A 17,433-nucleotide genomic window follows, 5' to 3' on the forward strand; every position below is an offset into this window, starting at 1 on the left:
GATAATGTTGGAAGACGGGAAGCATATTTTTTTACTAATGGGTTCTTCGGATATCATCAAATAAATATCGAGCCGGAAGATAGGAGTAAGACAACCTTCGCGACCAAGTGTGGATGTTTTCAGTATATTGTAATTCCTTTTGGATTCAAGAATGCGCCGGCAATATTTTCGCGCATAGTCATTATGACGTTCAAAGAGTTCATTCACAAGTTTTTGGAGGTATACTTTGATGGTTGGACGGTGTTTGGACTGGTCAAACGCCATGTAGCTAGTTTGCGATTGATGTTGGATACGTGTCAGAGGTATCAAATCGCGCTAAACTTGAAGAAATGTTTATTTTGCGTCCCTTTCAGAATCTTGTTGGGTCATGTAGTGTGAAGACAAGGATTAATGGTGGATCCAGCTAAGATTGCAGTTATAATCAATTTGGAGGCACCAAGGAGTGTTAAACAACTGTACGCAACAGTAGGTCATACTGGTTATTACTGAAAGTTCATTAAGAGTTATGCTTAGATCACCGCGTCGATGGAAAAACTGTTGAGGAAGGATGCTACATTCTGTTGGAATGAGGAATGTCAGCAAAGCCTAGATGTGTTAAAGGAAAAGATGGTCACCGCACTGATCCTAGTCTTCCCGGATGGGAAGAAGGACTTTCATGTGCATGTGGATGCATCATGTATTGCGCTGGGAGTAGTACTAACACAGGCCGATGAAGGAGAATTGGATAACCCGATAGCATTTGCAAGCAGAAAGCTGTCTAAGGCTAAAAATAACTATTCAACAACAGAGCGCGAAGGGTTGGCTATGGTGTACGCGCTCCGAAAATTCATGCATTACTTTCTAGTAAGAAACTTTAAGATGTACACAAACCATTCTACATTAAAGTACCTAGTCAACAAGCCTGTGTTCGGGGGGGGGGGGGGGGGGATATTCAGATCATTGTTGTTGTTTTGGGAGTATTATTTCAAAGTCATTGTGAAGCCAGGAAGATTGAACGCAGGACCAGATCATCTGTCACGCATTGAAACAGGAGAGGAGCCCACTAATTTGGACGCAGGACTACCTGAAGCATAGTGCTTTGTGGTGCGCATGGTAGACAATCATTTTTGCAGACATCATCCACTTCCTGACTACGGGAACGGCTCTAGAGGGGTACACTAGTCAACAGAAAAAGGAATTGGTGGTGCGTGCGAAAGATTTTTCTGTTATTGAAGGTCACTTATATAAGATGGGAGTAGATGAGATATTGCGACATTATGTGCCTATGTTTGAACGAAGCAACATCTTAGCTGAAGCTCATGGAGGGGCAGTGGGAGGCCATTATGCAAGAAAGGCAACAACGCAGAAGATCTTACGCACTGGGTTGTGGTGGCCAACATTTCATAAGGATTCAAAAGCATATTGTAGGGCGTGCGATGCATGTCAAAGAATCGGTAGGCCGTCACGAAGGGATAAGCTACCTTTGAATCCACATGTATCATTGTAGCCATTTGAGAAATGGGCGATTGATTTTTTAGGGCCGATTCAACCTCCAGGAAAGAAGACGCGTGCCTGGTATATCATCACCGCGACCGCGTATTTGACTAGATGGGCGGAGGCACAGCCTGTAAAGGATTGTACAAGGGCAGCAACAACGAATTTCCTGTTTGAATATGTGTTGCCCAGGTTCGGTTACCTGAATATTTTGATGAGTGATCACGGTATGCACTTCCTTAATGAAACGATCAATGTGCTGATGGAAGAATTCCAAGTGTATCATCAAAAGAGCATGCCATATCATCCTTAGGCTAATGGGATGGTGGAAGTGTGTAATAAGATATTGGAGAATGTGCTGAAAAAAGTCTACAATGCGTAGAGTAATGACTGGGATGTGCATATACCAGCGGTGCTATGGGCTTATAGAACTACTTGTAAAATGTTGTCTGGATAGACACTGTTTAGGCTGGTCTATGGCGTAGAAGCAGTGATGCCAATGAAATACATCGTACCTAGTCTACAAATAGCGGCCTTCACAGGAATGGTGGACCGCGGAGCCTTAGAAGAGAGGCTCGTGCAGTTGATAGAGCTGCAGGAAGATAGATTCCTGGATAGATTCCATCAAGAAGTTCAAAAGGAGTGAAAAAAGGCATGGCATGATCGACACATTAAACTGCACACCTTCAAGGTAAATGATTTAGTTTTATTATATGACAACAAGTTTGATAAATTTCTAGGAAAATTTTAGATGCATTAGCTGGGGCCATATGTGATCAAGGCGATTATCGATGGTGGAGCAGTACAACTTGTGAAATTGAATGGAGATCCATTTCCAAGAAAGGTAAATGGTAGCCGATTAAAGCCATACACCGGGGATCCACTAGATGACTATATGATAGTAGCACAGTCTTAGCGCTCCAGGAAGTTGCAAGGAGGTGTGGGACAATAAAGTAAACTACCGGGGTTGTAGAGTTGCACAATGAGGGGTCTGTGTGAAATAGAAGGGTGTCAAAGTGTAAGCAGACGTGTGAAGGGAGTTGTGCTACAGGAGGAGAGACTGCACAACATAGCCAGAAAGTGAGAGTTACTGTCACTGTTCATGATTTGACTTCCAAAATATGGTTAAAAGGAGTGGGTGACCGAAATTTAAGGCATTTAAGGTTGATATCATGTGTGAAATCTTTGGAAATTTTCCGCGAATCTCACATATTTGGACAGATTTTGGGGGGAAGAGTCGAATTTGAATTCAAATTTGCCTATAAATTACAGATGGCCATCTAATGAGAAACACTTTGCAGTCTGAGAATTTCTGAGTGTTGTTGTCTGTTGCATGAGCTCTTTGAGAATTTGCTTGCAAGCCCTGTGTCTGAGCACAATCAGAACCTCATTAACAAAGTCATGTCTACACTAGTTGAGACGGCTAGTACGGGGGGCACTTGTTTAGTTAATTTAGTGTCCTAAATTGCTTGCATGAATTATCAACCGAGGTTTGTAGACTGATGAAGTGTGATGCACTATATGTGCTTAGTTAACTTTTCTCTTACTTCGTTGTTTTGTATTTTTATGTTTGTTTTGGGGGGTTTTGTTCTTTGATGTCTAAGAATATACAATCTATGAGATATTTACATGGATCTAATGAGTTTTAAAGGAAAGGATAGGTTCCTAAGTTAGTCTAATCTCCTAAAAATGGACCAAGAATCATTTTAACTAGTTAGGACCTAATAAGAGAAACATAACATCTATCTTATCCTACCATTTAGTCCTAATCCATGGATCTAATTCTTAAAACCAAAAGTAATACTGATGCAGAAGGTAATTCAATAATTGCATTCATTCAGCCATTCAAACTTTCAATTTTGGAATATGATGGAATCAATCTCCTTGAAATGATTTTTTGGAATGTTAAGTGATGCAACTAAATAATGACCTAAAAACAGAAAAGAAAAGATGACAGTTTGTAAAACTAACAATGTGCTCAGTAAGCTCAATCACTGCATGAATTAGATATTCAACCAATTAAGTTAGAATTATCATCATTTCGAAATGGTTTTGAGAACATCTATTAATACAACTAATTGACAGTTCTATGCTAAGAAAATGAGTAATAAAAAACAGTAAGAAGCTAAGCAACTGTGTATTCTCATTACTTCATTTTTTATTCAGTCATTTCTCATACAATATCTTAGCAGAATAAGAATTGCACAATTGTTATTTTTATCCTTACACTTGGTTACAAACTGAAATGAAACAAAATTAGAGAAAACAGACTTGTAGAAAATAGAGTAATAGAAATTAAATTGAAAGCAACAAGTGAAAAACCTCTAGTGCAGAGGCCCTCTGCAACTGATGTGGCTAGATGATGGCTAATTAAAGATGCACTTTTAAACCACCATTAACAAAGCAGAGTTTGTATTATCAACAAAACGAAGTCTGAACAGAGTATTTAACAAAAGCCTGTAATTCCTTCTAGTTTCTAACTACTCGGTTTCATTCAACCGATATTTATAGAAAAATAACATAATTGTCTAAGAGAAAATCTTGTTACAGGTGGCTTGATCCGAATCTATCATGACTGTTTACAAGAAAACATGCTGCAAGTGGCTTAATTCTAATTGTAATGAGACTGTTAAACTTCTGATCACCTATAGGTGGCTTGATCTTCATTAACTCCTAAACTTCTGATTAGCTACAAGTGGCTTAATCCACATTAACTCTTCAACAGAACTGTTAGACTCTTGATTAAAGCTATGAAAGAGAAAATCAAGAGTCCTGTTGCTACTAGATAAAGTATTTGACTCCATATTTTACCATGACTATAGGCATGCTTTTCTGTCGATCTAGACCAAGTGAGTAGGATAGAATCCATGTGAAGATGATTATGGAGATGCACGTGTGGCCCAGTTCTTCATTTGACACCTGTAACCTGCCAAGCCATGAGAGTAGCTGCAAAATCCACTGTTAGCTACAGAATAGGCTGTGTTTTGTAGCTAATTTGTAAAATCCTATTAAAATAACAAGAACATGAAAATATAATATGGTGATCATTTTAATGCTTTCCTAAGACAAAATCTAGCATTTATCATTGATTGGATTTGTAGTCTTGTGAGAAATCAAGAGAAAAAGGTGAGAACAAATGTCAAGGGGAAGGTAATTCTGAGGTTCAACATACCCCCACTGCAAAATCATTGCATGTCCTCATGCAATTTGCCAAAAATGTGAGTTCTTCTTCTCTAATGCATTTGCTCAGACACTTCTGCTAGTACATCCAATTTTATTCTTTTTCTCTTCTTTGAAGTGATTGTCATTCTGGGTTTTCTCATAAGAAGCCTGTATTTGAAGTTCATGATTGTTCTGTTCAGAATTCTATTCTTTCTTTTCAACTTCCTATTTTTCTTATACCATAGTCCTAGATGCAAAATGGGATTATCATGAATTGACTTGTCCAATTTACTTTGTTTCTTCAAGGTTTCACTCTCCTTTTTGATATGTATGTTCAATATCTTTAATTCATAAATTTCTTGTTTGAGAGAGTCAATTAGAGGTTCTTGTGGATTGACAGAGGGTTCTAGATTCATTGAGGCACTTTTCTTCTCCATTGATTCTATATAATCATATATTTGTTGTTGCACTGGGTCTATGCTTGGAGATCTTCTTCTTGGGCTTCCTTCAAAATGATGGTCCAAATAATTTTGAGGACTGTGTGCAGAAGAGATGTTAACAGGAGAAGTTTCTGGGGTTTCCTCTTCTAAGATTATGAACTCTGTTCCTTTTGACGGTGTTTTCTTTGCCAACCCTCGAAGTCTAGAGATTCTTCTAGGTTGTGGATGACTTACATTCTCTTTCTCTGTGACCTTTTTCTCCTTTCTTGTATTTCATCTTGCTCTAATTTGTTTCTTGATTTCTGTCAGTTCTTCAGATATTAATTTTTCATCATCTTTCTGTGATGAAGACTTAGGTCTGTCTTTAATGGTTATACCAATCTTCTTTCTTCCGCTTTTTCTAGCATTATCTTCTTTGGGTGACTCTGGTGCTTCTTGAAAATGATTCCCAATGAGGAAATCCTCCCAGGTATCTCCTATGCCTTTTAAATGAAACTCAATCAGTATCTTTATCAACCCATGATGGTACATGGTTGTATCTATGAACTCTATTTTATTTTGCACATTTGAGGCCATCCTTCTTAAACTATTTAGCAATAATAAAGGAAGATTGATTTCTCCGTTTTCTAGGAAATTCATCAGTAAACGTATATGGTAGACATAAATACAACCGAATCTCCCCTCACAGGTGATAAATTTCTGTAATATCAAAATCATGCTCCTCCATTTACTTTTAAGAGATGAAATGGGAATTCCTTTTCTAAAAACAGAGACATCAATACCTAGGTTCCTGAGTATTACTTTCCATGATTCACTATGGAATTCCTTGTTCTTGAACCATCTTTCACCATGTCTTGGAAGTTCTATAGCCTTGGTTATGGAGGACTCTATTACTGAAAACTTAATATCTCCAATTTCTACCTCTGTACCATCAAAGGATCTAGCAAAAGATTTTGTGATCTCTTTATGAAAACCATCAAATTTTTCGATGAATTTGAGCCATCCAACCTTCTACAACATTTCCTTGAGCTGTGGGTATCCTTCCATATACTTTTCTCTGACCAGTTCTAACCTGACAATGAGTCCCATACCTTCTTCTGCAAAAAATTCCTTAACCTTCAGAATTACCCTTCCTGGTTTATGAAATGGATTGACTGTGAGTATGGTGAAAAGAACTGCGGGTTTGCATGAAATAAGTAGATGGTAAGGGTTTTGGAGAAACGTGGACTAGTATGTCACGTCGTAGCCATGACCATTAAAACAATGAGGGAGTTAATTATGGACCATTATGTGACAGAATATGGATGGTGTGGCGGAAATGCAGTACAATAGAGATTGCAATCAAATCAAATGATGATTTGTCATGGAAACATATGAATGGCCATAGTATACATACTCTATGTTCTAGCCCTGCTATTTTAAAATAAATTTTTGCACTTTTACCTCTTGGAACTTAACCATTTTGTTTGTTTTTTTCTTTGATTTTGATCCATAGATAACCTTCTTAGCATATAAGTTTTCAAAAAACGATTCTTCAATTCCCTGCAATCAACATTTGTTTGGAATAGAGTTGTGGAATGAGATATGGCTACAGAATCAAATTGGTTGCGGAATGGAATTAGCTGTAGAACATGATAAAGATGAAATATGGCTGTGGAAAATGAATGTGAAATAAAATGAAAATGGAGTGTAATGAAAGGAAAATGGAATATAACGGTGAAAGGGAATTAAAGTGAAGTGAAATGAAATGAAATGAAATGAATTTGTAGATTAGGCACTGCAAATGAATGTAGCTTTATGTCGCTAATTATTACAGAAAGAAAATAGGAAATATAGGATATCAGAAATCTCTAATTTTCACCATGTTTTTCCTGTATAAGTAAGCTAATGAACAATTGGTTTTCAAACTTATATATATATATATATATATATAGGAAAACTAAGTTAGTGGAGAAGAAGAATTCTTCTTCACCAACTTCATCTCAGTGTTATCTTGGAAAATTCTAACAAAATCCTCCCTTGAAATTGGCTTATGATATATCTTTAACCGATGACCATTTACAAGAAGAGGTACCTTTCTCTCATCTATTGTCCTTATTCTCACTGCTCCATTATTAAAGACTTCTTCAATCTCATATGGCCCAAGCCAATGAGTCTGAAACTTCCCTTGAAAATCTTTGAATTTTGAATCGAACAAAAGTGCCCAATCTCCTGCTTGAAACTTCTTCTCCTTGATATACTTATCATGCCATTTAGCCCTTTGCTGTTGGACTAAACTGGTTCTTTGAACTGCATCTTTCCTGATTTCATCAAGTTCATTGAATTGCTCTAATCTATGTTTTTGTGCTTCTGATAAATCGAGTCCCAATTAGATTGCCATCTTGAAGGTTCTGATTTGAAACTCTATAGGGAACATGACTTGCTTCCCATAACAAGCTCATAGGCAGTATGTCCTGTTGTGCTCCTCCATGTAGTTCTGTAGGCCCATAAGGTTTCAAGAAGCCTTTCTGCCCAATCTCTTCTGTGTAGATGTACAGTCTTAGTGAGAATTCCTTTAATCACCTTATTGGTAGATTCAACTTGACCGTTTGCTTATGGATGGTAAGGAGTAGACTTCCTATGTTTTATCTTGTATTCTTCCACAAGTCTCTCCACCATTTTAGATGTAAATTGAGATCCTTGATCTGCCACTATTTCTCTTGGAACACCAAAACGAGTGAAGATGTCTTCAAAAAGAAAATTAACTACAAATTTCTCATTAGCAAAAGATAATGCTTTAGCTTCTACCCATTTGGTGACATAATCAGTGCATACCAAAATATATTTCTTTTGTTTAGATGGAGGATTAATTGGTCCAACAAAATCCAAGGCCCATTTTTCAAAAGGTTCAATGAGTACCTGAGTTTGTAGTGGCATTTCATCTGAAGGAGCAGGTTTCCCTACCCTCTGATATTTGTCACACCTTTTTACATACTCTTTTGCATCTCTGAAGATGGAGGGCCAATAATATCCTAAATGAAGGATTTTATAGGCCGTCGTCTTGTCAGCAAAGTGTCCACCACAAGGTTCATCATGGCATGCCTTAAGAATTTTAGGCGTTTCATCTTCTCGAACACATCTTCTGATCATGAGATCTGGACCTGTTTTATACAATTCATTAGTAATCCATGAGTAATTTTCACTAGTTTGAATGATTTTTCTTTTCTTCTTAGGAAACAAATGTGAAGGTAATTTCCCTATGACTAAGTAATTAGCAATATCTGCAAACCAAGGGGTTTGAGTAGTTACTGCAAAAAGATATTCATCGGGAAATTTATCTTCAATTGGAATGTCATCTTTGATATTTTGAATTCTAGACAAGAAATCAACAACTGTATTTTGTTTTCCAGGTCTATCTAATATAGTGATGTTGAACTCTTGTAGGAGTAATAACCATCTTATAACTCTGCCATTAGTAATTGGTTTATTCATTAAGTATCTAATTGCAGAGTGATCTGTATGAAAAAAGGTTTCATAGCCTATTATATAATGTTTGAAATTGTTGATAGCATGAACAACAACTAAGAATTCATTTTTAGTTACAGTGTAATTTAACTCAGTGGGAGTCAAATTCTTGCTTGTGTAGTAGATGGCATAAGGGATCAAATCCTTTTGTCCTAATACAACTCCCAGAGTTGTATCTGAAGCATCTGTTGAAATATGAAAAGGTAGTTTCCAATTTGGACCTCTTAAGATGGGTGCCTCATAAATTTTTGCTTTCAAAGTCTCAAATGCTAACTGGCAATCAAGATTCCAATTGAATTCACAATCTTGGGTGAGCAATTTGAAGAGTGGTGATGCTAGTTTAGTGAAATTTTCTATAAACCTTCTATAATATCCTGTGAATCCTAGAAAACTTCTAACATCCTTTTGAAAACTTGGAATCAATAATTTAGAGATTATTTCAACTTTAGATTTATCAACCTTAACTCCATCTCCTGAAATGTGATGTCCTAAAACAATCCCTTCTGTAAAAATCATAAAACATTTTTCATGGCTTAGTGAAAGGTTTTCTTCTTTACGTCTTTTAAGAAAATTTTCCAAATTTTCTAATGCTTCCTCAAATGTATTCCCATAAACTGTAAAGTCGTCCATATATACCTCTACACAATCATGTATTAGATCAGAAAAAATTCCTAGTACTGCTCTTTGGAATGTTGCAGGTGCATTTCATAATTCAAAAGGGAGTACTTGGTAGGCATAAGTTCCCCATGGGCAGGTGAATGTGGTTTTATCTTGACCTTCAGGTGCTACCTGAATCTTATTGTAACCACTAAAACCATCCAAAAATGAGAAGTACTTCTTACTTTCTAATATATCTAACACTTGATCTATAGAGGGCAAAGGAAATGATCTTTCATGCTAGCTTTATTCAATTCTTGATAATCAATATGAACCCTCCATATACCATTCTTTTTAGGCACAATCACTAGAGGAGAAACGCACAAGCTATCTGAAATTGGGTAAATAAAATTTACATTCAACAATTTTTGCAACTCTTCTTTCACAATTTCCCTAAGGTTTGGATTCATCCTTCTTTGAGGTTGTCTAATAGGTTTACAATTTTCCTCAATGTAGATGTGATGTATACAAGTCTTAGGTCCAATTCCTTTCATGTCAGTTTATTCCCATGCATATGCAGAAGAATGTGCAAAGTTTTGATAAGCTTTTCTTGTTGTAATTTTTTGAAGTTATTGTTTATGTTCAATGTTTTCCCTGAAAAGATTTCAACTATAGAGCTACCAAATTCTTCCATAGAATAAGGAGACATCTACCTAGATGACAAATATTCAATATTAGATTTTTCTTGAAACTGATCATGTTCATATTCTGAAGATGATTCAAAATTTTCCATTGTATTTAAGATTTGACTATCTTCACTAATGGTTGAAATAGTAAAGAGAGGCTCAATATCATTTTCATCATCAATCCATTCTTTGTCATCTATCTCTGTGATTGTTCTTGTTGGAGGATATAGAGTGAATTTCTTAGTTGAATTACCATCAGATATATAGATATCACCATATCTACAGCTAATGAAAGCATCAGCTATAGCTAGCCAAGGTATTCCTAATATAAGTGGATGTCCTCCTAAATTGCTCTTTCGGGTTAGGATCATAAAATCAACAGGGTACTCCCAAGAGTCTAAGGACAATGAAATATCTTCTAACACACCATCTAGTTTGATTACAGATCTATCTGCCAATTGCAGTAATGTAGGTGTATAAAGAAGATTGGGAAGTTTGAGCTGTTTGATGGTTTGTTTGCTCATGATGTTTATTGATGATCCTAAGTCAATTAGTGTATTTGGGATTTCAACTCCATTGGTATGTGTTTTTACAACTAGACTTCCTGGATCTACATATTTTTGTATGGAAAATTTTCCCATTGTAATGTTTGCTATTTTTCTTGCTGGCTGAATTTTTTTACTTCTTTTGTTTTTCTTCCTGGTTTCTTCATGCTCAACTCCTTTATTGTTTTAGCTAGAATTGGGATCTCCTTAATGGCTTGTAACAAAGGGATTTTGATACAGACATTTTTCAATTCATCTAGAAAATCATAATTAGGCAACATAATATGCTTTTCTACCCCTCTATCAACTTGTAACCTTTCTGGAAAAGGAGGTGTAGAAGTGGATACTGGTTGTTGCTCTATGATAGGAGTTGAGTTTATTGGTTCTTTCTATTTTTCATTTTCAGTATTCTGATTTTGAGGATATCTTCCTTCAAAACTTTTATTTTGTTGTAGATAATATTCCTCAGAATTGTCTTGTTCTTGAATAAGTAAAGAAGGTTTTTTCTTTTCTAATATCCTACCATTTCTTAATTGGAAATCATTGAGATCTAATGGAGTGATCATGTAAGTTGGAAATTGTTGTCCTTCCACCATATAGGTCTTCTGAGGATTTTTATTGTTGGGGTTAGGTAATGGTTGGGCAGGTAACTGATTTGGTCTCTGTGGAAATGGCAGTGAAAGTTGAGGGTTTTGGTTTTGAAGTTGGGGTTGTTTATTTTGTTGAGGAATTTTGTTGGGGAGGATAGTTTGGATATGATGGAGGATATTAATAGTATGGAGAGAATCTTCCATAAGGATTCTGCATTCCTTGAGCCCAAGGTTGAGTTTGAGACAAGAATTCCAATTTGGAGGGTGTTGCATATACATTGGGTTGTTAAAACCTTGATTTTGTTGCCCTTGCCAAGGTCTTCTAGAGACAAAGAAAAGAGACTCTATTGGATTTGAAATTGTTTCCTCTTGAAAAACAACCTTAAGACTAGGGATTGAAGGACAACTTTTGGTCTCATGGTTTTCTGAACAAATCACACAAGTCTCTATGACATCTGCATCTAAATGGCATTCTCTTAAAGCATGCTTCTTTCTGCATTTGGGTCAGAAAATAGCTAGAGCATCAGTCTCAGTTTTCTGCTTGTTTTTTAACTTAAGGGTGTCTATCTGTTAACTAAGGCTCCCTAGAATATCTATTTTAAATTCATCAAGCATGTTTCCAATTTTTGCCCTACTCACTGATCTAGTTGCAGATTTATTCACCCTAACAAGAGAAGGATCTCTTGGACCGTCCCCAGTTTTGGATTTTCCTCTTGAGAGATGAACACATTATTCTCCAATGAACTGAATGGGAGTTGAGAGATATCTCCCTTCCCCATCATTTTAAGGATATCTATCCACTCATCTCTAATGGCTTTTAATAAAAGAGCTTTTAAAGTATCTTGATCTAAGTTATCATTTTTTTCTCTTTTTAAGTTATAGTTGAATCTCTAGATTAAATCCTCTAAATTTTCATCCTCTCTTTGCATCATTTTGAACACTTCAACATTGTGATTGATAGGCAAGCAGTAATCCAAATAACTATCCAAAAACACTTTCTTCATGTCATTGCATGTTCTAATGGATTGAGTGACCAATCCCATGAACCATTTTAAAGCAACTCCTTTCAATGTTGAAGGGAACAATTTCATTTTTTGAGAGTCTTGTAAATAATCATAAGTTCTACACAAGACTTCAAATTCAAATAAGAAGGCTTTAGGTTCTTCACTTTTTAATCCATGAAAATTTGGGAGCACAGAAGGTGAGATATTTTTCATTATGGCATCTGTTTATTCATCAACTATAGGGAATCCAAAAGAATTATCAACATCTGATCCAAAAATGGATCCTGGATAAACCTCTAAGCCTAAAAGACTTCATGTAAGAGGTAAAGGGTGCCAAATGGCACAAATCCTTTGTAAATCAGAGGAAATTGAAAATCACAGGCTGCTCTCAGAAATAATCTCATTGCAGAGATCTCTTCATTTTGAGTCCAACGCAACTTGAATGGGAAAAAACAGACTTCAAAAGAAGAAGTTATCGCGGGAAGAAGTTTCCCTTTATCCTTTGAAAAGGGGAAAATTCCATTAAAAATGGCCTAAAAGGCTCATAGAGGAAAATCACATCGTATAAGGAAAAGAGGAGGACTTAAGGCCGGTCAGAAGAAATCCCCAATCAAAGATCTCCGATGATCGAATCTTCAGATCAGATTGGAGGCAGGTTGTGCATAACATAAGGCAAAGGCGTCGGGCCGATGCGATATTGCGATATGCGATGAATCAACGTCGGCGATCGGCATAGTCAATGGACAGAATCCTTGGGCCGTTAGAAATATGATTTGCTATTGCGATTGGCCAATCGGCAGATCGACGATCAACACACCGAAAGGGGGAGCCCCCGGGCCATTGCGACTTGTGACTAGCGATAAAGGCTGGACCCGATAGGGATCATAAGCCCGATTTCATGATTTTTGAAGTTCAGAAATTTGAAATTTTCAATGTATTTCTCATTTAATGGAATTTTGGCCATTGGCCAGCTGCCGAAGCAATTGAGATATGCAATGGAAGGTGGACCCGATTTGGATTATAGGGGCGATTTCATAGATTTTTAAATCTGGGTTTTGAGCCCGATAGTGTTTTTCTTTGTATTTCCGTTATGAGCTAGGAATGCATGTTTTCATGGATTTCGTTCGGGAAGCGGCCGCCTGTGTATTTCCTTTGTAACTACCCCATTCTCCTTGCCACGCTGTAAGCGGGCGTTTGTAACAATGATGCAGGAATGCGTTACACACACATAGCCATAGAGCCAGATGGCCGGATGTAGAGCCATAGAGCCAGAGTGCCAAAGGGCCAGATGCAGAGCCATAGAGCTGGTGAGACAAAGGGCTAGTCGAAGAGGTAAAGGAATGATCACGAACAGAGAAATGGTTGTGGAAGCCACAGAGTCAGATGATTCCACAAAAATACAGAGAGCACGATTGCTGAAGGGGCACGGGGGTTTTGGAGTCACTCAGAGGTCGAGTGATCTAGGGAGCTCACGCTGTACATCGCACAACCGAAGAGCTGATATATGGCATAGAGTCGCCAAAGGTTGGGCCGATTGCAAGGGATGTTTCCTCGAGATGAGGAAGAGACAGAGAGCCCGAATAATCGAGCTACAGAGGGCCACGAGAGCGTGGAAGGCTGAACATCAAGCGAAGGGACAAGGAGCCCGAATTATTGTTATAGAGAGTGATAGTTGTAGAGAGCTCAATCGACAGCAAGCTGAAGCTAGAAGCGGTATGCTGGAAGTAGTTGCAGAGTTGAAGAGCTACTGCATAGAGCAGCTGAGGGAGCCTTTGGGGTCACTTGAAGTTCAAGTGAAAAGCTAGGGAACTAAAGGTTGCAGAGGGACAAGAAGCCAAAGTCGAAGAGCCAAGAACCAACAGCCAGAGCCAAAGAGCCAAGAGTCAGAGCCAAGAGCTAGAACTAGAGCCAAAGAGCCAGAGTCAGAGCCAGAACCAAGAGCCAAGAGCCAGAGCCAAGAGCGAGAGCTTCAAGAGCCGGGGGATTAAATGGTGTCTGAACCCACTGTTTTTGTGTATAACGGCAAGAGTTGGGCCAAGAGCTTATAAGAAAGACTAATACCATAATCTTGGAGAGCCTAGTTGAATTAACTAGAGCTCACAGAGATGTAGCCCAAGAGTTGTGGGTGAACTCCTAATTAATTTGTTGTCTTATGTGTTTGTTTTTACTGCTGCATTATTCACTATTATATGCATTTATATATCAGTTTAAGCACATTCACTTATCATCAAAAACAACATATTTTAAAGAAAATAATCAGCTGAAAGCAACTACAAGCATACACCTATATTTTCAAGCATTTCTTAATTCTGCATTGGTTAATCATTAAGACTTGGGAAGATTTAAAGCTTTGTAAGTGGGAGAGGTTCTTGTAGATTAGACAAGAAGCCTAAGAGCCCCATTTTCAGATCAGGTGGTATCAGAGCCTAAGTTTGGTTAACCCCACCTTCAAAGAAGGTTATATCAGAATGCTTGATTGACAAAGCAAAGACTGCTTGTCTGAAAGGTGTTTGGGCAGTCAAGGATTGATTGTCTGATTGATGTATGCTTGTTGCATACTGACTATTTTCTGAGTTTGCAAAGGTGAAGGGAAAGCTAATAATAGGTAAGTCCAGGAGAGGACAAGAAGGAAGAAGGGCTGAAGGCATTCTCCTTATCCCGAAGGACCTCAAGGCAATCATTGAAGCACAAGAGGTTTGTTGCAAAAGGATGCTTGTCTTTTGATTTATTGCATTTCTTTGCTAATGGAATGCAAGTTGCAGGATTTTACCAAGTCAGTGAATAGAAAAAGGTTGAGTAGAAGACTCACTTTGTTTCTGCAACATTATGTTCATTTCAGCTTCGAAAGTACAGTGTACTTAAGTGAAAGTTGAAGGATGAAACATTATATTTCATTTCAGCTTCGAAAGTACATTGTGCTTAAGCGAAAGCTGAGGGATGAAATGCATGCATGAGATTGAGATGCATGAACACAGGGATGCTAATGATTTCCTTGTATTTGAACATGTATGTGTGATTAACTTGAAGGGTTGATTTCTTTGACATGCATGCAATGCCAAGCTAACTTGGTATCCAAATGGAGATGATGATGAAAGTTTCATCTTTAGGACTCTTTTTCTACATGCTTGATTTAAGGGTCATTATTTAAAGGCATGTTTTGTGGGCTTGTTATCTAGTCCATCATTTGTATGTAGATGAAAGACATGGAGGTGTTCACAAGATGTAAAATCTGTTTCTTTTGTGGAAGCAGGAGTTTAGTCCATCCAGTTGTTGTCTGTATGCCTCCTGTTGTTAAAAGTTGTTGTTGGCAGCCTTTCAAACAGGTACAAATGAAAGTTTGCGGAGCAGATGTACTTCACATTTGTTTGAGCCACCTTGGATCAATGATCAAGGCAAAGAAGTTCAAACCACCTTCTATGACCATTTCAGTAGAAGTTCTGCAGGAAGGCAAGGAGGAAGACAGTTCTTCACGGGAAGACCAGCCCATCCAAGAAAGGAAGTGGTTAGAAACTTTGGTTCAGAGGCACTATGCAAAGGCAAGTTTAGGGAGGTTGAAGAAGAGGGTGAGTCACTCTCATTTACTATTCAGATTAGTATATCAGTCTTTGGGAGACCAAAAGTTCTTTTAGTGGGAAGGCGTGATCCACAAATGGATCCTAGATAAACCTCTAAGTCTAAAAGACTTCATGTAAGAGGTAAAGGGTGCCAAATGGCACAAATCTTTTGTAAATCATAGGAAATTGAAAATCACAAGCTACTCTCGGAAGTAATCTCATTGCAGAAATCTCTTCATTCTGAATCCAATGCAACTTGAATGGTCGAAAATGGACTTCAGACGAAGAAGTTATCGTGGGAAGAAGTTTCCCTTTATCCTTTGAAAAAGGGGCAAATTCCATTAAAAATGGCCTAAAAGGCTCATAGAGGAAAATCACATCACATAAGGCAAAGAGGAGGACTTAAGGCTAGTCAGAAGAAATCCCCGATCAGTGATCTCCGATGATCAGATCGATGGATCGGGTCGGAGGCAGGCTGTGCATAACATAAGGCAAAGGCCCCGGGCCGATGTGATATTGTGATATGCGATGAATCAGCATCGGTGATCGGCATAGTCAATGGATAGAACCCCCGGGCCATAGAAATGTGATTTGCGATTCCGATCAGCCGATCGGCGGATTAATGATCGACACAACCAAAGGGGGAGCCCCTGGGCCATTGCGACTCACGACTAGCGATAAAGGCTGAACCCGATAGGGATCATAAGCTCGATTTCATGATTTTTGAAGTCTGGAAATTTAGACTTTTCAATGTATTTATTGTTTAATGGAATTTTGGCCATTGGCCATGCTGCCGAAGTGATTGTGATATGCGACAGAAGGCGGACCCGATAGGGATTATAGGGGCGATTTCATAGATTTTGAAATCCGGTTTTTACACTCGATAGTGTTTTTCTTTGTATTTTCGTTACGAGCCAGGAATGCATGTTTTCGTGGATTTCATTCGAGAAGCGGCCGCCTGTGTATTTCCTTTGTAACTGCCCCATTATCCTTGCCACGATGTAAACGGGCATTTGTAACAATGATGTAGGAATGCATTACAGACACAGAGCCATAGAGCCAGATGGCCAGATGCAGAGGCACAGAGCCAGAGTGCTAGAGAGCTAGATGCAGAGCCATAGAGCTGGTGAGCCAGAGGGCCAGTCGAAGAGGTAAAGGAATGATCACGAATAGAGAAACGACTGTGGAAGCCGCAGAGTTGGAAGATTACACAAAAATACAGAGAGCACGATTTCTGAAGGGGTGCAGGAGTTTTGGAGTCTCTCAGAGGTCGAGTGGACTGGGGAGCTCACAGCAGAGCAAAGAGCCATAGAGCTGAGAGCTCACATTGTACATCCCATAGCCGCAGAGCTGATAGAAGGCATAGAGCCACCAGAGGTTGGGGTGATTACAAGGGATGTTTCCTCGAGATGAGGAAGAGACAGAGAGCCCGAATAATCGAGCTACAGAGGGCCACGAGAGCATGGAAGGCTAAACAGCAAGCGAAGGGACAAGGAGCCCAAATGATAGCTGTAGAGAGTGATAGCTACAGAGAGCTCAATCGAGAGCAAGCTGAAGCTGGAAGCAGGATGTTGAAAGCAGTTGCAGAGCCGAAGAGCTACTGTGCAGAGCAGCTGAGGGAGCCTTTGGGGTCACTTGAAGTTCAAGTGAAAAGCTAGGGAGTTGAAGGTTGTAGAGGGCCAAGAAGCTAGAGCCGAAGAGCCAAGAGCCAAGAGCCAGAGCCAAAGAGCCAAGAGTCAGAGCCAAGAGCCAGAACCAGAGCCAAAGAGCTAGAGTCAGAGCCAAGAGCCACAACCAAGAGCCAAGAGCTAAAGCCAAGAGCCAGAGCTTCAAGATCCAGGGGATTAAATGGGGTCTGAACCCACTGCTTTTGTGTAG

This window comes from Pinus tabuliformis, chromosome 6, assembly GCF_031772625.1.
Source record: "Pinus tabuliformis cultivar Carrire ecotype Pingquan chromosome 6, CPIR1, whole genome shotgun sequence".
NCBI classification, from domain to species: Eukaryota; Viridiplantae; Streptophyta; class Pinopsida; order Pinales; family Pinaceae; genus Pinus; species Pinus tabuliformis.